General features: G+C 36.2%; 1 long non-coding RNA gene and 1 pseudogene across 1 annotated transcript in view; both read left to right on the top strand.

The window, feature by feature from the left end:
* LOC125827299 (uncharacterized) overlaps positions 1-26,140 on the top strand; it is a 322,911-nt gene that overhangs the window by 55,294 nt on the left and 241,477 nt on the right. The gene's annotated exons all lie outside the window — the stretch shown is intronic.
* Positions 14,699-25,639, top strand: LOC125827297 (aspartic proteinase 36-like; annotated as a pseudogene).

Below are 26,140 nucleotides of genomic sequence, written 5' to 3'. Positions count from 1 at the left end.
CTTTTACTATCAATCTTGTTTTGTACTTATTTTAGAATTTAGTTTTAGCTGTCTATTAGAGACGTCTCAATTTTATATAGTAATCATAATGTCATATCAGGCCATAGGTTAGTTTGAGATTACTCGTGACTCTATGCACTGTGTTACTGTAACACCTCGGATGTTGGAAAGTCGAATTGGAAAGGAAATATCTCATTTTGGGCTACTGGTTGTGTCCTGAAAGACCTATCTATGTTTCGTAGAAGGCTCCACGGGTCGTAGATGGAACTCGTAGGAATGAGGTTGAGATTTGGGAAATTCAAGTTTCTAAAGTTTGACTTACAAATAAACAAGATGGACTAATGATGGTTGATGAGTCCTAGATGGGTTCGGTGAAAAGGTTCTACACTTAGTGAAATTTTGGACTTAAACTTGGGTTCTATGGATTGGTTCTACAGACCGTAGAAATGTCTCATGGAAAGTAAGGTGAATTTTGGGTTTCTGAAAATGGTTCTACGATTGACCAGTATGGATTATAGGTCCAAACCATAGGAACCATACAACAATTATTATTATGGGTATATGGGTCTTTTCTTATGCATTAAATGCATAGACTATATCGTTTTACCCCAGTTTCTAAGACCTATAACTCAAATCCCCAAATCCCATCCACATTCATCTTCCCCAATTCTCTCTCAAGATCAAGGAATATGAAACTACGTTTCCAAATCAAGTCTCCTTTTCACCATTGCTTTTGGCCTTTGAATAACAAGTATGTAGAGTTTCATCAATGGGTTTCATTCACCCATTGAGCCTCAAGATTTCTAACTTTCTCCAAGTTCAATGTCATCAAAATTGATTAGGTTTTCGTTCAATTCTTCATACATTTTAATTGTGTTGATTCAATTATTTGATTTTGATCTTATTATGATTTTTTTGACTCAATTACATGCTTTCCAATTGATTTCACATGAACCCATGCATTGATCATTATTTTTCTTACTATGACCTTTTAAAGACATGAATTTATGAAGAAGCTATATGCATTATTTATGGAAAAAGGATGTTTTATGATCTAGGTAAATTTGAGATGAGCATCAATGAAATTGTGAAAGGTTTTCTCACACATGGTTTAAGGAGCTACTCTATGATGTTTTAAGCTTGGATTAGTAACTTAATTGTTCTTTTATATATATGATGAGAAGATTATATTTATGACTATTCCCTTAGAATTTTACGTAGCACCGAGAGACTACTGAGATGAAAGCTCTCCCATTAGTAGAGGTCGGGTTTCTAGTAGCAATCTCCTTATCCCTAACTATGTGCCCCTTATAGGATTGTATTAAGTGACATAGCTAATGGATCCACCTAATCAAGAAGTAAGGTTTTTTCCTTGGCAAGCAAGGACACCTCCTTCCGGTGTGGGAGCAAGACACCCGATTCCACGTTATAGCTCACGTGGTCTATGTCGGTTAGTAGTAAATATCCCACAAAATGATCTATATTTCTCTAAAGATTTGTATGAAGCTTTCGTTATGATTTTAAGATGCATTGACCATGTTCATGATTTATGACTCTTCTTTAAAGGTTTTACTATGTTTAAGCTTGGACATGCACATATTATTTTCCTTTATTTTCCATTATAATCATGTTGTATGTTTTTATGAATATCCATCATACTTAATACATTCCATGCACTAATACATACTTGTGCCTACATTGTCTCATAATGTAGGAATCGATGCTTGTGCTCCTCCCGCTCGTGGTTAGTTGATTGGTTGATCATTAAAGACTTGGTGAGTCCTCATGTTCCGAGGATCATGTCACTTTTACTATGTTTTTCTTATGTCTTTAGTTTTTAGATGTTGTATGTGGTGTATGGGTTACGTCTCGGTCACTTTTTTTATGCATTGATTAACTTGTCAAGACTATGACTGGACTTCTGCTTTATGTCAAACTCTTTTATGATATGAGACCTATTGCTTAATTTCTAATATTTTTTTATTATATTGTGTTATGTGTATGTCAAGTGGATTGTGTTGGACCTCTCAAGATCTTATACTCCATGTCATTCCTAAGGTGTACTTTGGATCGTGACAAGTGCTTGCTCAATAATATTAAATAATTATGGATAGGCTGGGTAATCATAAACGACACAAGTCTAATTTCAATCTCAATACATCATATCATAGAATCTCTATTCATTCTCATCCATGTTAAAATACAAATCAACCCAACACCTTACTAAAATCTCTCTTTTGAGCATGGGCAATTATAAAGGGAAATACACTTTCTCTTTCGAGGAAACTACAACAATCGAATCTAATTTACAAGTATTAAGTTATTTATCCACTTCAATTTATCTTTTTCAAGCATCAACCAAAGATCTAAGTTAGGACTAAGTTTTCAACCTTAGCCCATAATTGAACTCATGCTAAATAACTCAAATTCATGAATAAACAACAAAAAAACAGAGCAAGACACCAAACCCACTAAAATTAGTTAACACCCAACTCCATAATCACACCCCTAAAATTGGGGTTTTAGCCAAGTATCATAAAAAGGAAAGAAATTATACCAAATAATGTTTTCAGCCATTTAACTATTGAAAATCAACAATAGTCTTCAACACCAACTTCGATTTGAACCCTCAATTGTCAATTACAAATTGTTCAAAACCCCAAAACTAAGAAATATTCAAAAACTATTTTCTAGAGATAGAAAGATAAAAACAAAAGAGTCTAGTTAATGAAAGATATGTGTATCTCTCCTTTGGTCTATTTATAATTTCTCCAAAAATTAGTGTGAAATTTTATGCGCGACCTGATTGGCGACGTTAGTCGAGTTAGCCTACTTGATTAATGGATCTCTGTTTTATTGTTCAACTCGCCTTTAATTGGCTTCATGTTTCAGGTGTTTGAACATCAGTTGACAAACTCGATGGAGTCAACCTTTCATGTTCAATGAATCACCGATGACCACCTTGTTCGCCTAGTTTAGCCCTCATTTTCAACTTAGCAATCTATCACTTTCGGCAATAGAATTGAGCTTGCCTTTTCACAATCGACGAATCACTGATATCTTCTTAATTCACTGACTCTCCTTGACATTTTATCATCAAACATAGTCAACTTTAGCGGAGTTCATGCACAATTAATGATTTTCCAATTGTCTTTGGTGATCTTCAACTTGGAATTTTCATTCTATTTTAACATTTTTAGCTTCTTTTTGCATGATTTGAGCCTTGACTTGTCCACTGGCATTCATATCTACAAAATATCATCTGACAAGGACATAAATAGACATTGAAGACATTATTTGTTGAACTAAGAGGCCTCAAATGAGTCAAAATCTTAGATTCATCTTGTATCATTAGAATAGGATATAATTAGGCATTGAGAACACTAATTGTTGAACTAAATAGGTCTTAAATGAGTGTTAATCTACCACTCATCAACACACCCAGCTTAAACTTTTGCTTGTCCTCAAGTATATCAAGAACACAATCAGCTCCACAAGGGTGTCTACAACAGTACTCAATAAGAGCTAACATGCAAGTGCAACTACAAGACTACTCTCAACAACATGCTACACTCAATCACGATCTAGAATCTTTAAATGATGACTATCCGGTCTCAACATAAGCTCAAGCTCACTATAGCTTCTTTTCTAATGTAAGACTATGTTTCAATAAATGCATTCAAGTGCTCTCACATAAAACATGATTCAATGCTCTCATAAAGCAAATCAATAAATAAATAAGAAATAAATGTAAACTCTCACTCTCTCAAAAGATAAATACATGCAAGCTTCATTCCATAGGTTCGACCATATTTTCCAATCAACACACAACCTAGTTTATGCAAGATCTCAAGGATCTTCTGGGCTTGTAATTGGGATGAGGGTTAAGGTATGGCCAATTTGTCTTAGTGACTTCACCTTTTCAAAGCATTGTTGCAATTATCTTCACGTCTTCTCAAGTTTATTTCATTCTTTTTCATTTGAGAACTCAAAATTTAAATTGTCAATCATTTTATTAGAAACCCTCTTTTATTCCACCGGCTCTCCTTTTCATTTCAATTTTTCAACATTGTTCATGACAGTATTTCTCTTTTTTTTTTATGAGGAGGGGTTGTTTTTTTCTTAACAAACTTCAAAGTTGAGTCTCATTTCATCCTTCTTTGCCTTTTACTTGACTTTTGTTCCTCCTTCCTTTCCACACCTACAACTTAGGCTTTTGGCCTAAGCCAACTTTTCAAACAAACCAATGCTTCCAAAAGAATTTTGGATGAGAAGTTAGGGTCAATTTGACTCAAGAGGTTTTAATATGGTTCTAAACAGAAAGTTCAGGTTCAAATGGTGCTAAAGTGCATGCACACTCTCACAAGGTAGTCACAAAGGATATGGAAGTTTGGGTTCCCTCTCAGAATTTTTGCCCAAGATCATGACTTACACTTACTAAAGTTTAAGCAATTAGACAAACAAGGTAAATTCTAGGATTTCATACACATGTTTTAACGTAAGACCTCACCACACATGGCATTTCAAATACACTCATTTAGCATAGCCCGGAAATATTTAAAACTTGTGTGTGATGTTCATTACAAAGCTCACATCAAAATGGAGCTAGTCACCAAAAAGATTCAAAAAGATCGTTAAAAAATGCAACCACGTTGATTTATTTGTTGCAACACAACACTTTACGCCATGCTCATCATGAGTATTATTCAATACATCAATGCTGAACATAACCGATCCTCAAATTTTTTATCAATGAAAACTCAAGAATTTCATGATTTCCAAAACTCATGGGGCAATAAGATATTGAGAGAAATATGCAAAGAGATACACCAAATGAAACATTATAATATAAACAAAAACAAAATACTACAATCATCCAAAAATTGAAAATAACAAAATGCCAAAATACAATAAAAGGGGAATATTGGCACAAGTGCCCTCGCCCCACCAAAAAGTAAACATCAGTGTGCTTAATACAAAAATCAAATCAAAGAGTACGGGAGGAAAAGTCAAATGGTCCCCCTAACAGGCTATGCCTGTGGAGTCTCTAGAGGAGTGGGATCATTTGGGGCATCAATGCCCGACAATAAGATCATAGGAGGCAGCAACATAGCACCATCTGTGACATTAATGCCCGTAACATCATTGGAGGAATGGTGGAGTCTAAAGAGACTCCACTGGTGGCAATTACGGAGGTCTCCGGAAGGGATCTATACAACGTAGCCTGAGCTATCACCTTCTTAGTGTCCAGAAACTCCATGAGTGTTAGTGCAATCTTCTGCTCATCCTCTTCTCTCCTCAACTCATCCTCGTCATTCTCTTGAGCCAAATCATCATCAGCCCTCTCATCCTACTCATCAACATCATCAGAAATAACATCTTTAACTATCTCAGCTACCCCACTCGGTTGAACACTCTGAGATGGCTCACTGCCAGGCATAGTCAGTGGCATAGAGGTAAATGCATCAGGTAGGGGAACATCACCCCAAAACATTGAAATATTTGTTGAACTCAGGTGGCCTACATCTTCCCTCAAGGTATCAAGCTCACTTCTCATAGTATCAAGCATACTTGAGCTACCCTCATCTTCTCTCAGGCCCCTAATCACCCCTTTGCACCGGGTCACCCTATCTCTCAAAGGAGCTACAACCTTCTCAATTGTAGTCTCTAAAAAATTGAGCAACTCAGCCTCAACCCTCGCCACCCTTACATCCACAGACCGAGCAAAATTTCCCATTTGGTAGATCATGACTTGGATTAAGGGGGGCGATAAGTAGGAACAGGGGCAGGTGCAGCAACAACAGTAGTAGCAGAAATAGAAGGCACAATAAGGGACTGAGATATACCTGACTTCTCCATAGAAGGAGCGGATGTGGTGGTCTCAAAAGCCAAGGTAGCAGATCAACAACTGGCGTGGTGTTTGGTGGTGGCTGCTTCTTCCAAGCCGCATCGTCCCTTAGATAATTGGCCTCTATCCTCCGAATATAATTGGAGGAGGCTGGGGTGATCCACACATAAGTTTTCCCCCAAAAGGGAACTGCAACCTCCTCGACAATGATGGACCCACATGATATGCTCCTTGTCGATGATGGTTCCCACTAACACCGCCTTGGTATGTTAGATGATAGATTTATTTTGGGAAGGCATGATGTTGTTGCTTATGAGCCCGAACTAATACCGGTCACCTATGTTTAGATATTTCTTCTCAATTCTGGCATCGCCAACTATCCAAGGTGGAGAAATATCAAAATATCGATGGTGGTAACCACCCCTTCAGAACGTCATGCTCATGGTGCATTCAAATCTGGAACATATCAACTTTATTTGAGGGGGTGCCAATGGTTGTGCTGATTGCACCCGTATGGTATTGTACCGTCTTACCACGCACTTCAACCTCATCCAAGGGTTTCCAAACCATAAACTTCCTCTTTTTATGTAAGGCATTTGCATAGGTTGTGTAAAATTCTCGCACCCAAGATGGAACATATAGGTTACGAGGTCTTGTGAACCCCTCAAACTTATGGAATTGAATCGTATCCCAAATTGTTGGGTAGTCGCCCAAAACACCATTTATGCAGAGTTGTCTCTCATTTAGAATGGTACGCTATCCAACTGCCTTGAGCCTTTGAGGCTTCTTGGAGCGGTTATCGAGAGAACACTTGATGTGGCGCTTGAGTAGAGAAAGGTGGCACCATTTTGGACCGGATGTCCATTCTTTTTCTTGCAACCCCCTTTGTGGATTGCGCACTTCCATGTGCAGTGATTGGTTGTGGTCGAGGAGCCTTGATGGCTCGTTGATTACAATTCCCTTTTTCTTTTTCAATTTAGTAGGACGAGAGTCTCTATAGAATTCCGTAATCAATGTTATCACCTGTTTTCTCTTAGTTCTAGCCATAATCTACAAAACACAATCATTCAAACATAGAACCGACGAAGGTTAGTTGAAATCAAACTCAATTGAAAGCACAGTTCAAAAATTGTTCTGAGGCTCACCCAATTAGAAGATTGTCTGCCTAACAAGATGAGCGAGTTTCAGTGAGCTCGCGGAAATGGATAGTACCAAAAATCAAAGAACTAGGGCATAATGGGTGGAGTCAATTCCAACTCGGTGATTCACCTAGTTGGTTTCGGCAGGATAAGACAAGTCCACCGAAACTATCAATGCAAAATGAAAAGAAACAGGAATAAAAGGTGATGTCCACTCCTACTTGGCAAACCACTGAGTGGGTTCAAGGAACTTGTGGAATAGTACACAAGGTCACATATTCACTCAAGAAGGCGAGCTGGGGCTTACTCGGACTTTCACCTAATCGCCTCAGCGAGCTAAGACAAGCCCATCGAACATGTGGTGTTCCACCAAATGCCTTTTCATGGGTTAAACCAACATACACAACAATATATAGTTCCCAATTAACCTTACAATCTACCCACATGCTTATCTACCCATGGGTCCTCAGATTTCCCTTAAATATCACAAAGTATTGCTCAAATTGATTATTTACCTTAAGAAAATTGTCACTGAGTCTAATATTGGGTAAAATCATGCAATTGGGTCAACAGTGACTGATTAGACTTCACCCATATAGAATTTAAGTAAGACCCAACAATATTTACCAGTCAATTTCAACAAGTAACCAACACATTCAAGTTTAAAAATTTAGGCATAATTTAAAATATCTAACACATGGACATCATTCAAAATCAACAATATAGCATTACCCAATGAAATAAACTAACAACAAACATCAAATGGCCTTAAGCCAATACACAAAACACATTTTAAAGCTCAAATCATACAATAGAAGTCGAACACCAACCTCAAAGAGAAGCAAAATGCAAAACTGAGGGAGGTTAGGGTTTCAGGTCGACTGATCAAGACAAATAATGCACTCCACACACTCGAGAATCACACAATAAGGACACTCACACACTAAAATATTCTATTGCAAGTGAAAGGGAGGAAAGTATTTCAAACATAGCAAAGGGTTTTCTTTTTGAAAACTAAAAGACCCTTGGCCTTTTTATACCAGGCACTTTCAGTGATCACGACTAATGTTATTGAGTGTGTTCGACAGATTGCCAACTTGTGTTGAAGTTCGCCGAAGAGGCCTGAACAAAACCAAACATGTAGGTTGATTCGACAGACTCGATGAAGTCCGTATAATGTAATTCGGTGGATCACCATTTGGAGCTCCAATCACCCAAATTGACAATACATTTTTTTACATTGTCCATCTCAGAAGGCAGATAGGAATTAGTCCGCACAATGCCTTCGGCGGATTGTCGTTATTGTTTTGGCATCACCTATTATTTCCCTCGCAACACTTTGACTTCGTTTAAACCTGCACTCACAACACACGTTATTGAAAGAAATAAAATAAAAGTAAAGATTGGGTTGCCTCCTAAGAAGCGCCTTATTTAACGTCATGGCATGACATAGTTCTTATTCCTCAACATTCATTTTTGGGATTCGGGACGGTATCACTAGGCAAAGTTCCCTTTTGCTTTGGAGTGAGATGAGTGGCGATTTGGAACATCTAAGCTTCCAACTATTTGATAGACACTGAATAAGAGGTCACCGTTTGAGATAAGGTGGAGAAATCATGTTTCAATTTTGCAACACCTTGTTGGATCCTTCAACCTTGTTGAAGATCCTTGTGAACATTTCCTCGAATCGATTTCCATCCAAACAATCTGGTTCTTTTGGTCATAGACGATATGGGAAGGGATGTACCTATCTTTGTCAGCCTCCATATATCCCCAATTTTCACATCTCTAATCTTCCATCTGTTATCTTGCTCCTTGTTCCACCCTTGGTTCCCACATTGTCATTGATCCCATTTGAAGTATTGAACTTTTTCATTGTATAATGCCTCAAACTTGGAATCATTTGGGCATTGCCCTGTATTTGTTCCAACTACATTCACCGATTTAAGTTCACCTCACATGACATGTTTAGACAACAAATCAAGTTGGATTATCATTTTAGCCATGTTTTCATCTCATCCATTTTCCTTTTTGATTTGCTCTTTACTCATGCTCAGTTGTAGAGTAGACACTTGGTCTTCTCTAGTATGCCATGCTCGGTTAATCTTTGTCATGTAGTCTAGAAACAATGTTGCTACCTCATACTGTTGTCTCATTAATCCTCCTTGGACTAACTGATCAACCACACCTTTATTGATTGAATCAATGTTGCAATAGAAGTATTGCAACAACAAATTATCCAGAACACCATGTGTTGGACATTGCAAGAGTAGTTTCTTGAACCACAACCAAGTCTCATGTAGAGGTTCACCTCCAATTCGTTTGAAATTTTGGATTTGGGTTTGAAGTTTAACTATCTTCTAGGGGGGAAAGAATCTTTCTACAAAAGCTTCATTCCACTCCTCCCAAGAGGTGATATCATTTGGTAATTCCGCCAACCATCTTGTAGCTTCATCTGTCAAAGAGAACAAGAATAACCTCAATCTCACGGGCTCTTGTGAGATGTTTTGAACAAAAATGGTCCACACACCTCCATAAAATTCTGAGGGTGTTCATGGGGATCCTCATAAGCTAAACCCCCAAACATTCCTCGTAGTTGAAGCAATTGTATCATTGTTCCAGTTACATGAAAAACTACCCTCCCTGCCGTGGGAGGTATCCGGATGGCTCCCGTAGTTTGAATGATGTTCACATGCATATCATTCAAATCACCCATGTTATCGCTTCACCCATAGAGACTATCATTATTACTACCGTGGTCACTCATGTTCTAAACTTGTAAATCAACAAACCACAACACCAAGAAACAATCTACTACTAAGCAACAATCCACTACAACTAAAAAAAATTACAAACTAATTTATCAAATGATATTTCTAGCCATCAGTCCTCGACAACGACGCCATTTTTGATGACGCTCAAACTACTCTTCAAAACCAATTAAAAGACTAAGCGGTCGTCGTTAATAAAAATACCCAACTAAGAGTCAGGGTTGAATCCCACAGAGAATGATGCATGGCTATGAATTCTATCGGGAAATTTGTAATGTAAATTCATTCATTTGTACCAATAAAACAAGTGGATGGATGATTCCACCGAATTTAATAAAAATATTTGGTTATCAAAAGTCACAATTAAGCTAAGATTTTATAAATTCAAATAAGTTAATCCCATTCTAATTAGCCAAAATCCATGTATGAACAACAACAAAACGGAGCATAACACAATACCCACTACATTAAATCAACACCCAACCCCATAATTGCACCACTAGATCTTGGAATATTAGCCACCATCATAAAGAGAAAATAAATTATACATTTCATGAAAGAAGTCATGAGTAACATGAAATTAAGCAATCACAAGCAAACCTACTTTGAATTCAACTTCAATTTATCAATTTCAAGGACAAAGTTGAAAAATCCCAAAAACTAGAAGGTGTTCTTCACAAGGTGAAGTGTTTCTCTCTCTAACTATTGTTCTAGATTCAAAATTTCCAAACTCTCTCCCTTTCTCTCTCCTTTGGGCTATTTATAATTTCCTCAAATTTGGCCTAAAAATCAATGCATGACCTATTGGGAAAAATTAATAAAGCTCGCCGATCAAAATGGGCGGATCGCCCATTGCTCTTCAGCTCGCCTTTCTCTTGCTCTAGGCTTCAGGTTGTTGAACCTCAGTCGGCGAGCTCGTTCGAGTTTGTCTTTCACATTTGGCATATCACTAAGTACCACCTTTGATCGCCTTTTAAGCCTTCAATTTTTCTCCTTATACTATCGCCGTCGGATATGGTCAACATATTCGTCTTTCTCCTTTGGTGAGTCGGCTTTCCATTTGAAGTTCACCGGCAACCTCAATTGTTGTTCTTGTTATGCGATCAACAATATGGAGTTTACACTTCTGTTTATATTTTTGTCCATTCTTTAAAACATTCATCATTTCCTTGTCTTTTAGCCTTCATAGCTGCAAATAATCAAAATATCATTAAAATAGGACATAATTAGGCATTGAGGACACTAATTGTTGATGTAAATATACCTCAAATGAGTGTAAATTTACCACTCATTAGGTCTATATGGAATCAATTGAAAACCTTTTAATTGAATCAAATCATGCCTAATAACATTGAAATCAAACAATTAAATCATAACAAATAGGACCCTTGGAGAATTGCATGAAACCCTAGATAATTTCATGAAATTAACTTTTAGAGAATGAGATTTCTTGGGACCCAATTGATGAAGGGAATCCATTAGTGAATTCCCACATACCTTGATGATCAAAGGCTAGCATATATAGCAAGAAGAAAAATGAGACTTGAAGCTTGGAACTCTAGTTTTCTTCCTTGAGCTTAGAGAATTTGTCAATGATGAACTTGGATAAGAATTGAGGTGAACGGTAGTTATAGGGATTAGAATTAGGGTCAAAACGACATAGTATAAGTATTAAATGCATAGGAAAAGACCCAAATACCCTTAAGAAATAACTGTCGGAGTGACCTACGGTCCATAGAACTTTCTATGGCCCGTACTGGTTGATCGTAGAACCAACTCTAGAAATCCAAAATTCAATCAACTACCCACGAGACCTTTCTACTACTCGTCGTTTTTTCTACGATTCGTAGACCCCTTCCATAGAACCCAAGTTTAAGTCCAAAATTCCATTAAGTCTGGATCCTTCTATGGGTGTTTCCTACTACCCGTGAAACAAACTACGACCTGTCTATTTCTTTCGTAGTTCTTAGGTCTCAAATCAAATCTCTGAATCAACTCTAGGGCACTTCTACGGCCCGTAGAATGCCCTACTTTTCAACCCGTTTATTCGTAGGTCGATTTACTGGGACTTGACACAACCAGGGACTATGACTCACCATCTACAGCCCGTGAAACCTCATACAGTCCATAGATGAGACTCATAGTTCATAGCTTTAGTTTCAAAAACTGAACTTTTCCTTTTCTTTTTGACTTTCCAATTTATGAGGTGTTACATAATGACCATTTATGATGCTAGTCGAGAGTATGTATGGTTGAGATCAATGGCTCAACACATTTATTATGTTGTCTTTCTATGGAAACACAAATTCCAACAATATTGTATGAAGATAATGCTTCTTGCATAACTCAATCGAAAGAAGGATATATCAAAGGAGACTGAACAAAACATATTTCACCTAAGTTCATTTTTTTCAAACATGATCTTTAATAAAATAGCGAAATAGATGTTCAACAAATTCGTTCAAGTGATAATATTGCAGATTTATTTACTATGACACTACTAATGTCAACGTTTGAGAAACTAATATATAATATCAAATAAGTTTTCATAGGGCGGGGGGGGGGGGGTAAAATACGCATTATACTCTTTTTTCTTTGACCAAGATTTTGTTCAATTGGATTTTCCTAGGAAGGTTTTTAATGAGGCAACACTCAAGGCTTATAACAAGATATGTGTACTCTTTTTCCTTCACTAGACTTTCCCAATGGATTTTTCCTAGTAAGGTTTTAACGAGATACATTATCTATGGACATTTGCGAGGAAGTTGTAGACATTGAAATTTTGTGGGACTCTACAAGACGTATTCAATTCGAATTGGGACTCTAGAAGGTGTGTTAAGATTCAATTAGAATTCTTAGAGGCTACTCAACCCTAAACCCTAATTTATGCCTATATAAAGGGTACTAAATTCTCTTAAAAGGCATCTCAAAAATTCCATAAAGAGATCAAGATCTCGAATATTCCGCAAATTGATGGAATATTCATATACAGGTCAAATCTAAATCATCCTAGTTCGATAAATATGCCACTAACGGCCCTCGAATCATGGATAAATCTTAGGAGAGTAGAATCAAGGGAGGACATAATGGTACTCGCTATCTTGATGAATAAAATTATGTTTCATCAGATTTTATTTGTGTGTTTATTTATTTTCCATATGTTTAAAATTTGTTGCAAACAAATTTTGGCAGCCCAGTGAGACCTAATATGCCCTTCATCTCTTCTCTCATAAATCAAATCTGAAAATATGAAGCTACAAAGGTGGAAAAATGAGTACTTCAAGCCTCGTTTTTGAGTTTCATCGAGTTTACACTCTGACAAGCCTTGAAGCAGGTGACATTTGTAGACATTGAAATTTTGTGGGACTCTACGAGACGTTTCAATTCAAATTGTGACTCTAGAAGTGTGTTTAATTTCAAATAGAATTCTTGGAGACTACTCAACCCTAAACTTTAATTTATGTCTATATAAAGGGTACTAAATTCCCTTAAAAGGCATCTCAAATATCCCATAAACTCTTGGGTACTTTTAAAGATCAAGATCTCGAATATTTTATAAAAGTCATGGAATATTAGAAGTCAAATCTAAATCATCCTAGTTTGAGAGATATGCCACTAACGACCCTTGAATCATGGACAAATCTTAGGAGAGTAGAATCAAGGGATCAACAGAATTGTACCCGCAATCTTTATAAATAAAAAAATTGTTTCTTCATATTTTATTTGTGATTGTAATTTATTTTGTCACTTTTAAATTTGTTGCAAACAAATTCTGGCATGTCCAGTGGGACCAAATCTGCCCTTCATCTCTTCTCTCATAAATTAAATCTGAAAATCTAAAGCTGCAAAGGTGGAAGAATGAGTACTTCAAGTCTCGTCTTTGAGTTTCATCAAGTCTACACTCCGACAAGCCTTGAAGCAGGGGGCATTTATAGACATTGAAATTTTGTGGGACTCTACAAGACGTATTCAGTTCGAATTAAAACTCTACAAGGTGTGTTCAGATTCAATTAGAATTCTTAGAGGCTACTCAACCCTAAACCCTAGTTTATGCCTATATAAAGGGTACTAAATTCTCTTAAAAGGCATCTCGAAAATTTCATCAAGAGATCAAGATCTTGAATATTCCGTAAATTGATGGAATATTCATATAGAGGTCAAATCTAAATCATCCTAGTTCGAGAAACATGCCACTAACGACCTTCAAATCATGGATAAATCTTAGGAGAGTAGAATCAAGGGAGGAACATAATTGTACTCGCTATGTTGATGAATAAAATTATGTTTCATCAGATTTTATTTGTGTGGTTTATTTATTTTCCATATATTTAAAATTTGTTGCAAACAAGAGTGTTATAAATGTATTAATGTGATTGTCTCGTCCGTAATTCTTTTTAAAGTTCATGTACTAAATGAAAGATCGTCATTTAATTCTTATAACTTGAGAAGCTTTTCTGCTATAAATAGGCAATAATTATTCTATAGAAATACAATCCAAAAGTATAGAAAAAAGAAATAAGAAAGCATTCTCCCCATCTTTTATCTATATATATTGCTTTATATTATTCTATATTGTTAATGTGTTAATAATTAATATTTTATAACAAATGGTTATTTCTCATAGTTGAAGGCAGAGTTTAATTTTTGAAATAAACTTTGATTATGTAAATAATTTTCACCCTTTGATTTTTCAAAAATATTAGATATCCATGGACCATAACCTAAAAATATTTGATATCCATGAGACCGTAACCAAAAGTTAGGTACAATTTGGTAGCACGTACTTTGCTCATAATTTTTTGGTATGCACCTCTGTGAAGTTCATTTTTTTGTTCACTGCTGTTACACCTTTCCCTTCCTCTGGCATGGCTGATCTTCGAGCGATCGTCCTTCCGATCTGGCCGTAATCCTTGTGTCACCGGAGCAATAACTGATCTCCAATGTCGACGGCGCTGTTCACTAACAAAACTTCCTTTGCTTTCCGTTATCGTTCTATTGATCAATTACATCGTCATTTCCAGTTTGCGAATTTCAGATGTTTCAAATGAAACCTTCGTTTTTCTCTCCTCATCGAATGGCATTGGCGAAGGGAATCACAGAAACAACCACACTACAATGTTTCTCCCTCTTTTCCCTCCTAAAGAAATCTCCCCACCACGCGATGAGCTCTCCCGTCGACACCTCCAGAAAAGCCCTTCAAGTGCTCGAATGCCTATCCACGACGATCTCCTCCTTAACGGGTCAGAACTTGTATCCAATTGCTTAAAATGAATGCGTATCTCTACTCTTTCCATTCTGGCTAACTTCAGACGATGCAAATATTATACGACTCACCTTTGGATTGGAACTCCTTCTCAGAGATTTGCCCTTATAGTAGATACTGGGAGTACAGTTACCTATGTTCCTTGCTCTACTTGTGAACAGTGTGGCAACCATCACGTTAGCTCATTACTGAATTTTCTCATTTCCACATAAGTTAATTAAGAAAACAAAAACAAAGAAGAAACATATTGTAAGATCATGGGCACCATTTACTTTAATGTAAAATTGATGCTTGTAATAATGCCAAATGAATGTGAAAGAATTTTATGTACGTGTTTTATGACTTATTATTAGTTTCACGCATTATCTAAAGAGATAAACTATACTCTGTTAATTTAAATTTATGTTTTCATTAGCATTACAATTCAATTTTTACCATCACGATTCAAAATAAAGACTGAAAATCGAATGTTAATGACAATTTAATACCGTATAAATTGAAACCTGTACAAGTTTTAGTGCAAGAAAAAATACAAAAATATCAAAAAACCTTACAACATATGGCTAATTCATTATATGCAAATTACTTACCATAAAATAAACTTTATTTGTACTTAAAACTTAGAGACAAATATTGATTGAGATAAATATATTTATGCTCGTATAACTTTAAATTTATAGTTGCATGCATTATTTAAACAACAACTTACCCAGTGAATTCTCACAAAGTGGGATCAGGGGAGGGTTATAGTGTATGATACCTTACCTCCACCTAAGAGGTAGAGAGATGCTGTTTTCGATAGACTTTCGGCTCAAGAAAAACAATCCATAAAATGAGATAATGGAAGTGCAAGAAACAACACATATGGGCCCGTCTGGCCATGCGATATGGAATCATGAGATAAATTGAAGTTTTGTTTGGACATGCAATATGAAATTTTTGTGTTTTATATTTTCTCATAAACATAAGAATCCATAAGTTGTAAAACTATTAAAATAGCCCCAATTGTTTATTCAATCTTATCAAATAAACAAAAATTAATCGCATAATTTCAACCTAACTTTCATATCAATTTATTAGAGTAAATGAAGAGAAGACCTTTCACTCCATATTCAAATAGATATAACTATAGTTGTAATAAATACAAAACGGTAGAAGTAATAAATTAAGTGTTGGAGTAAATGAACAGAACAAATTTATTACTCAACAATCGGTTGGTGTGAGTTAAAGTGACTATATGTTGGTGAGAATGATAAATTTTATGTTAGTGAGAATAATAAATTTTAAAAAGTAATGATGTGATTATAAATTTTCTTTACATTTGAAATAAATGGTTAGTAGATATAAATGTGGGGTTGTTTTAACAAAATATAAACTCGTGGATCAATTTTTGTATTAAAATATCTCAAATCATGATATGAAATTCCCATATAATTCCATATCATGGATTTTGGAGAATATGAAATCACATCTCATGATATGAAATCATGAGATGAGATGGGATCAGCGTGAAATCGCATGTCCAACACTGATTCCATCTCACGATACCATATCGTGATATGGTATTGCATGACCAAACACCTACATAGTAACAAAACAACAAATACTAACAAAACAATACTACAACAAAACTATACATAGTCGAAGTACAAGAAACAACATATAGTAACAATATTTAAAGGATACGAAACTACTAGAGTAATACTACGGCTATTAGTACGAATGAATAGCAAGACAATGCACTCTTACCTATTAACCTTCTACCCTAATTCTTATCCTCCACAACCTCTTATCTAAATGTTATGGCCTCGATAAGCTAAAATTGTGTCATGTCTTGTCTAATCACCTCTCCTTAATACTTTTTTGTTCTACCTTTACTTCTCTTGAAGCCATCCATAGCCTACCTCTCACATCTCTGCACAGGGGTATTGGCACATTTTCTCATCAATGCCTGAACCATCTCACCTTGCTTCCCACATCTTGTCTTCTACCGAGCCACTCTCACCTTTTCTTGGATATCCTTATTTCAAATCCTATCTCTCCTAGTATGCCCACACATCCATCACAACTTTCTCATCTCTGTCACTTTCATCTTTTGTACGTGAGAGTTCTTAATTGGCCAACATTTTCCCCATACAACATAGTTGGTCTAACCACCACTTTGTAGAACTTGCCTTTCAAGTTTTTGTGGCATATTCTTATCACACAAGACTCCGGATGCGAGCCTCCATTTCATCCACCCTGCACCAATATGGGGAGTGATATCCTTATCAATCTCCCCATTTTCGTAAATAATAGATTGACGAGACTTGAAACTTCCTTTATTTTTGATAACCTATGTCTCAAGGCTCACTCCACGTCAGGCTCATGCTTTACTTCAATGAACATGCACTCTAAGTATTTTTTTTTTGTCCTGCTCAACCTAAACCCTTTAGATTTCAGGGCCTATCTCCAAACCTCCAACATAGAGTTAATTCCACTATGAGTCTCGTTAATCAAAACTATGCCATTTGAAAATAACATACACTATAACACCTCGTGTTGAATGTGATATGTCGATGCATCCATCACAAGGAAAACTAAAATAGGCCTAGGGTTGATCCTTGGTAAAACCCCCTTAAACTGAGAAGTGCTCCGAGTCTCCTTCCACTATCTTTATTGGGTCTTGGCTCCATCATACATGTTCTTGATCACCTTAGTGTATGCATTAGGTACATCTCTAGCCTCTAAGCACCTCTATAGAATCTCGCGGGGGACTTTGTCATAAACCTTTTCTAGGTTGATGAACATCAATTAGACTTCAAATCCTTAATTTTTTGTTTGACATGAAACCTTGGAAATTAAGTAGTAAAGGAGAGAAAAATAAAATAATAATAAAAAAAAAGATATGGCAAAAGCAAGTAATAGAAAAAATACTAACAGAGAAAATAAGAAGAGAACTAAAAAGTAAATATCAAAGTGGGCTACAGGGGATCGAACTCACACCAAATGCAAATTATGAACATGGGTGCCTACTGCACTATATGGAAAAATCTGAACAAAGTTATTAGGGAGATCCCATTTTAGTTGCTAGGAGAACGGGTTCACGTGCCCCACATTTCATCAAGTGGATCTGCGCCTAAGAAGAAGAAAACAATCTTAAAGTAAGTTCACCGCCATTTGGTGCACTGTTTGGTTAGGAAGGAAACTTTAAAATATTTAACGGCAAAAAGAAAATGTAACTAGCCTTAAATGTAGGTCTATTCTTATGCTATTTTCTTGTTGTAGGCAGTCTATTGCAAATGATGAAAATGCTCCGCTAGACACTCTTAGCCTCCTACACGGCCTGTAGACCTTATAGCACATTCTTAGTGCTTTTGCTCATCATAATACCTTACCATCATAATGTTTTATTTTTCTAGGCTTCTCTTTGTCGTGGGGATATGCTCCTCTACCATAAAGAGTTATTTCTTTCGTGATAGTAGTATCATGTTCCTTAGATATTTTTCTTGTTATTGTGAAGTGTACAGTAACTGGTGCTTGCTCTTAAGTATATAGCCATTTGACACCTGTTGTAGTGTTTTTTTTTTGGTTGAGAAAATCTTGACCTTTTAGCCAATATGTTGCCTCTATCGCGTTGATACATGATTAATTTACCATAGATTGGATCATATATTATTTCCCTGTTTTGATCAGTGGCACTTCTTTCATTGCTGTTCTTTAAATTAGGATCCTAAGTTTCAGCCAGAAATGTCAAGTATCTATCAACCTGTGAAGTTCAATGTTGATTGTACCTGTAACGATGAGAGAGAGCAATGTATTTATGAAAGGCAATATGTTGAGATGAGCTCTAGTAGTGGAGTTCTTGGAGAGGACATTCTGTCCTTTGCGAACCAAAGTGAGTTGGCACCCCATCGAGCTGTTTTTGGATGTGAAAATCTGGAAACTGGTGATCTTTACAGCCAACACGCTGATGGTATAATGGGCTTAGGTCGAGGGGATCTAAGTATAGTGGATCAACTTGTCGAGAAACATGTGATTAGTGATTCCTTCTCCTTGTGTTATGGTGGAATGGATTTCGATGGTGGTGCAATAGTTCTTGGAGGAATAAACCCTCATTCTAAGATGGTTTTTACCCATTCAGATCCTCTACGCAGGTATGTATTTTATATAATTGTCTTGAAGATAGGAATTTAGGTGTTATAACAAATACACTCGATAAATCTTATGCATTTACTCTAGTCTCGGATGGCAACAATCCATACTACAATATTGAGCTTAAGGGGATACATGTCACTAGGAAGGCACTGAATCTTAATCCACATATTTTTGATGGAAAACAAGGGACTGTGCTTGATAGTGGTACCACATACGTTTACCTTCCAGAAGCTGCATTTGTGGCCTTCAAGAGTGTTGTATGTTTTCTAAATTACATGCTATTACATCTATCATTTCATGATGCACTCTGCCAGAGACAAGTAGTGGTGAAATATTGCATGCTTGTGGCTAGAAGAGTGGGGTGAAGAAATCAAATCCGTGCAAGCTGAGTTTCATTTGAATGACGTGTTTATGCTTAATGCCATTATGATTGTTGATGTCCTTTTTTGCGTCAACTTTGCTTGAGTACAAGTTACACCACGATTGGTGGAAGTGGAACAAACAATTGCATAATTGCTTGAACAAGGTTAGCATAGTTAGTGTATACCTGTTAATATGTGGGATTCAAACTAAAGCCTCATAGTTACACAAGTATTAGGCTAAGGCTTCAATGCTTACGACATAACTTTGAAGGGGAAAATAAAGCATCCAAGAGTTTTGTGATCCTAAAATTCAGAAAACTCATTTATCCATTTATTTTTTCTTGCGATGTAGCATCTTATAGGTATGTTAGTAACTATTTATTGTAGTTGTTTTTTCCCCGTAACATACAACTTTTTCTTCCAATTAGCTCACTAGAAAGAACTTTTGAAAACCTTCTTTTAATATATACTTGAAAGTTCCTCAAAATCTTTGATTATTTTAGTTCCTCATTATTCTTATTCGATTTGTTACTTCGTGTAAATGTAAAAAGTGGAGTTATGGACTCCTAACAATGTACTATCAATGGGTGGTGGACGCATTGTCGAACTTTGTAGTAATGACAATTTATTTTCTTTCTAAATTGAAGTGCTGAAAATATTATTTTAGGTCATGAAAGAACTTCATTCCTTAAGAGAGATCGAAGGGCCTGACCCAAACTATAAAGATATATGCTTTTCTGGTGCTGGAAGGTAATAAATTAGTACATAAATGTTATATCATTATTTTTTGTTTTATTTATTTTTGGTGTCACAAGTTGTACTAAGTGTCTTGTATATTTCAGTGACGTGTCACAACTTTCAAAATCATTTCCATCTATTGACATGATATTCAGCAATGGAAAGAAACTATCTCTCACACCTGAAAACTACTTATTCAGGGTAGGCATCTTATTCACATAACCTTGCCTTTACAATCTGTATCTCCTTTTGGCATCATCTCTCCTAGCCGCTCCAAATTTTTGATAAGTGACTGTAACTCCATTTTCGTTGTGTGTTTCTACATTGACTAATTTTTCCCCTTCTCTTAATTGTATTGTAAATGTTATAACTTCATGATTGTAGCACTCAAAGGTGCGTGGGGCCTACTGCTTTGGAATTTTCCAGAATGGGAAGGACCCAACTACTCTTCTTGGAGGTATGTAAATCCCTTTATATCTTTTAGCATCTTGGAAAAGTTCTTCCGCCAAAATCTGCTTAGTTATATAATCTTTAAGACTTTAACATGTGTTCTTTTTGCTTATATTGCACCAGGAATTATTGTCTGCAACACTCTTGTAAGCTACGATCGTGAAAATGCAAGGATTGGTTTTTGGAAAACTAATTGTTCTAAGTTACGGGACACACTTAATGTATCTTCCTCACCTCCACCTCCATCACTGCCCTCGGGCATGGACAACACAAACTCCACTGCTCATATGACTCCAGCACTGGCACCTAGTGAACCTTTGGAATATTATGCACCTGGTAAGAAACTGTTCTCCAGGCTAATATCTTTTGTCACCGTTAGTATGATTTTATGTCATGCTTTTATCTAGTTTTGCAGTGGGTCTGGCTTTATTTAAGTAATTGCACTAGGGCGATTCAGATCTTTTTCCCCTAACTTTTGAATCCAATAGGGTTTCTGATTATTTTTTTGATAGTGAAAATGGAGAATCAAATTTAGAATTTTACCATGTTGGTTTTTTTCTATGTTACCTAAGATTAGGTCACCTTTCAAGATTTCATATGCTCCCTTTGGTTTTGGTCATGAATGTTCCTGTATTTACAAATGTCAGCTTTCAGAATGACATTTGAGCATGAGTTTCTGTATTATTTTATTAATGTCTTGTATTCATCTATTTCCTTAGCGCTCCAAACTTCCTGGGAGGTACCTGCTAGAATAGAGTGTCTTAACCTTTTTTGACCCCAGTAAATATTCTTTATTGACGGAAATTACAGTTTCATGGAGTACAATAGTTACTGCAAGATAGCATGTGTTACATTATGCAACCATCTTCAATACCCTCTCAATTGATAATTCCTTGTTATTTGTCAAGAGCTTTCACTTTGTTCATTTACTGATTTGGTGTAGACAGGAAATTCCTTGTTGCAAAGATGGTTAGATTTTGGGAGGTGTAACCGTACTGCAACAATTTTGTCAGTCAACACCATCTAGGTGTATATCAATGCAAAATTTGACTTATCACAGAAAAGGGAAAAAAAGAATAGTGATTTAATGTTGCAATCGAGGGTGATAATTATGTTTTGTCTCGAGCCAAATGACTGGTATAACTTTGACAAATGGCATGCATGAGAGTTTTCTGTCTTAAGACCTAAAGGTTGAAATTAAGAAATTTTATACTTTTTTGGTGCAAAATTTCCTCCTGCATAGCTGAAGCATTTAGGAAATTATTGTTTATGGATATGATGGAGGCTAGCATCTGGTGTCTTATGTGATAAGAAGATGCCTCTAAAAATAAAAGGTAAGTTCTAAAGAGTAGTAGTTACCTATGTTGCGCGGACTCTTCATTTTTGCGGCCGAACCCGTCTTGACGCGACACTGATGCGGGCGCGGGTGCGGGGTGCGTGTCGGATTCGGTCAATCCGATCCGGATACTTTGACCAAAGCCGAAAAAAAGAAGAAGGGAAAAGATCAATTTCATGGCCGGCAAAAGTTACGACGATGAAGTTGTCACGTCTAGTTGCTCCATGGAAAAGAATAATGAAGAGACAAAGTTTACAAGAATAGAGAGAGAGCAGACAGATCTTTTTTCTTGTACAGAGGAGGCGAAGGGGCTCCATGGGAAAGAATAAATAATTCAAAGTTTTTTTCTTGAAAAAGAATAGAGAAAGCTTTTTTTCTTGGAAAGGAAAAAAGCAGGCTAAGGTTTCTTGGGAGAAGAAAGGGAAGAAAGGGCGTTCTTGGGAGAAGAAAGGGCAGCACACAGAACTTTAATGAATTGTACTACTATCTAATTTAAGTTAGACTATATATATATATATAATAAATAAAAGGAATTATAATTTTTTTAAAATTAATTAGTAACAAGTAATTAATTTATACTTTTAAATTTGTATATCTATAATTGATATGCTTTTAAGTATAGCATTTTACAAGATATTTAATATTATTAATATTATTATTATTATTATTATTATTATTATTATTATTATTATCATTATAACTATATTTTCTAATATTGAATAATTTTAGCCGAATCCCTGCACCCGTATCCATACTCGGATTCGCACCCACGAATCTTAAAATTTAAATTTTGCCGAATCCGACTCTTGGATTCGCATCCGTCTCGGATACCCGCACCCGAGTCCGAGCAACTTAGGTGGTTACCGACTTTGTTATATGGGGTAGAGTGTTGCCAATCAAGAACTCTCATGTCCAGATGATGAAAGTTGTATGAGGATGTTGAGATGAATGTGTGGGTTTACTATGAGAGTTATGGTCAGAAATAAAGATATTTGGAGAAAGGTGGAAGTAGCCTCCGTAGAGGAAAAGATGCAGCAGGCGAGACTGAGATGATACTTATCCATAAAATATTGTTTTCTTAATAATTGCTACATTCTTTGCCAACTATATTTATTGTTTAGTGCTGCCCCATTAACATTGCCTTGCTTTTGAGGGTTCAAGCTTGTTGATGTCTATCGTTGTAACAGCCATATTCTTGTTAGTTCTAGTTTTTGATATTTATCTTCATTTGTTTATTGTGTTTCGGCTACTGCACTATTCTGTTGTTGTTCATATTCTTTTCTTGTAGGCTTTGCATTGGTTCTCCTATTAGTTGTAGTGTTTTCGTCATTGTTTTCTTCCTCTTTACACCTGAAATTGTTACACTTGAGCCGAGTCTTCTAGAAACAGCCTCTTTATCTCCACGAGGTAGTGGTAAGGCCTAAACTGGACCCTCCCCAGACCCCACTTGTGGGATTTCACTTGGTATGTTGTTTTTGTTGCTACCCCTACTAACAGCAGAGTGCATATGTGAGGCACACACTTGATTCTTGGACTAAAGCCCAACTTTGAGGTTTAAGTATGCTTCAAGTGAGCCTTCAATAACCATTGTTCTACAGAAGAATATAATCTGTTAGCCACTTTTGCCACCATCAGGGACTCTCCCTGGCTTCTCCAAGAAGAAACATTTTGACGCATGCTGTGACCCTCCATTTTTTCTCTCGCAATATTGCTACTATTTCTGTTGTTGCAACTGGTTGATCAAATCTACAACACCAATCATATGAGCCCTCATATTCTTCTCTCTACTTCTTTGCCAGAAACAGAGAAGATGGTGTCCTCAGTTTGATCATTGTCTTGGCATATCCCTCTTATAATTTGACTCCTTCCCATAAATTGGGAACAATTTACTAGATGCATAGCAAGTTGACGTGTACTGGCACTTTTTCCCATCAAATTACACCTTTTCCCTCATATTTAGGAAGGGTCCTGTGCAAGATTCAGTGAGTACTAAACCAAGTTGTTTCTGGTGCAGATACTTTTGATTGTTATCACCTTCATCTTTTATCTCACTTGGCAGGGGAAATCAAAATTGGGCTAATATCATTTGATATGTCACTGAGCATTGATAACTCGGAATTGAAGCCTCATGTTCCAGAACTTGCCCATTTCATTGCACAAGAGTTGGATGTTTACGTTTCACAGGTAGATTGTTTTAATAATGACAATTTTGCATAACCCAAATTACTTGTGCAACTTCTTTCTTTTTTTTTTGCATGACCCAGAGTTGTCCGAGGCTGATGTCATCTAAAACTGAACATCCCCTCCTTTTAAGTTACTGAACTGCACTAGTGTGTTAATTTTGTTCAATGTGATGAAGTCACTTATGATACCTTGCAGGTTCACTTGATGAACTTTTCAACAAAAGGAAATGATTCCCTCATTAGATGGGCCATCTTTCCTGCAGGATCTGCCGATTACATGTCACTTACCACTGCAATGGTAACTATCAATTTTAGAATGTGTAAGGACTATATCTTGAATCGAAGATCGTTTGCTTAATCCATATCTATTTGCAGGAAATAACTTGCCGATTAGCTGGTGATCGTCTTCATCTTCCAGATACATTTGGAAGCTACAAATTTGTCAAATGGGACATTGAACCCTTACAGAAAAGGTATAAGCAAAATCTATTCTTTGCATCTTCATAACTATTGCATAGCTATGCTGTATATATTGTTAGCATCATCTCGGTGCATCATTAATGAAATTATCCCGATTTGTCAAAACATATGCCTTCTGAATTAACAAGGCAAAACAAATCACCACAGTGGAGTTCTGATGGGAAAAACTTGCTTGTGTTTCTGATATATACAACTCAAAAAGTTTCATCTTTTCATCTAGCCAAAAAATACATTTATATATCAAGTTTCTGAAATTGTGGAACATGAGTTATTCTGCATTGGATGACATGGGTCAACTGCTTTCAAGGATAATGATAGGTAGGTGATGATTTTTCTTTTAATCATATAACTTGTGTTTGGGGTGTGACTAATGGATTTAGGAAATCCTCAAAACATACTCCAGTTTTCGAATTACACCAGTAGTAAGCATCACTCAAGACAGGTTATGTGCTTGTTTAACGTACATCCTTGTCCTTTGGAGATCTTCTTATACATGTTATTGTTATGGGTTCTGTTCTTTAATGGGCTATCTTTTTAATTGTCTGGAGTGGAAAAAGGTATGGTGCTAAAGTGTGCATTGTGAACATCTGATATTAATGATGGGTTCATATGATACAAAGTTGTTGATTTGATATGGTTGTATTACAATGATTTAGGATGCGATGGCAGCGAAGTTACCTGGTTGTGGTGGTAGCACTTTAGTTATCTTGATACTAGGATTATCAGCTTCCCTGGGATGGTTTATTTGGAGACGAAGAGAAACTCCTACCCCATATGATCCTCTTGGAAGTGTTGAAACTATGGCAGATGAAAAAGAGCTCCAGCCACTAAATTGAAAGATATTATATTACCTATACTTAGTATACATGCATGCAAAGGCACTCCTGACGTCCAACTGCTGATTCTTTTTTCTTCCAATCCCAGTACAGATAACAAAAGAATTGTCTAGTTAAAGGAAAGTTAACTCAGTTACTAAGTATATGTAGTATCCCCCACTGGCATTAGACTTTAGACTGAAGAGAGAAGACAGAGAACTGCTCCGTAATGTCACATTGATGTGTGAATACTGTAAGATATCATGTATTGAATAAGATGTTTATTTGGTGCTATCACACACTTAAATTACATTATTGTGAAAATAACATTCGAAACAAATACTTTTACTTGGATATGAGGAATTAATTCTGGAAAATGACCTTTGGTTACTATTCTGCAACAATAAATTCATGAATTATTCTTGATAATATTGCAGTTTTGCAAAATGGTTATAGTTGCAGAACAGTAATCATGTAGAGGACTAATGTTTTGTCCAAGTGGCCTAAGTGTCAATCTCAGCAGCATTACCCCCAATTTCATATTTCTAAAATTGCTATAAAATACTAAAGTTAATTTATTGGAGTAAACTAGTGTAACAAATTTTAATTAAAAATCTG

The sequence above is a fragment of the Solanum verrucosum genome, unplaced genomic scaffold, assembly GCF_900185275.1.
Source record: "Solanum verrucosum unplaced genomic scaffold, falcon-dt-bn FXZP01000106.1, whole genome shotgun sequence".
In the NCBI taxonomy this organism is placed as follows: domain Eukaryota; kingdom Viridiplantae; phylum Streptophyta; class Magnoliopsida; order Solanales; family Solanaceae; genus Solanum; species Solanum verrucosum.
Note: the sequence above shows the minus strand (reverse complement) of the source record. Positions and strands in the feature narration are given on the sequence as shown.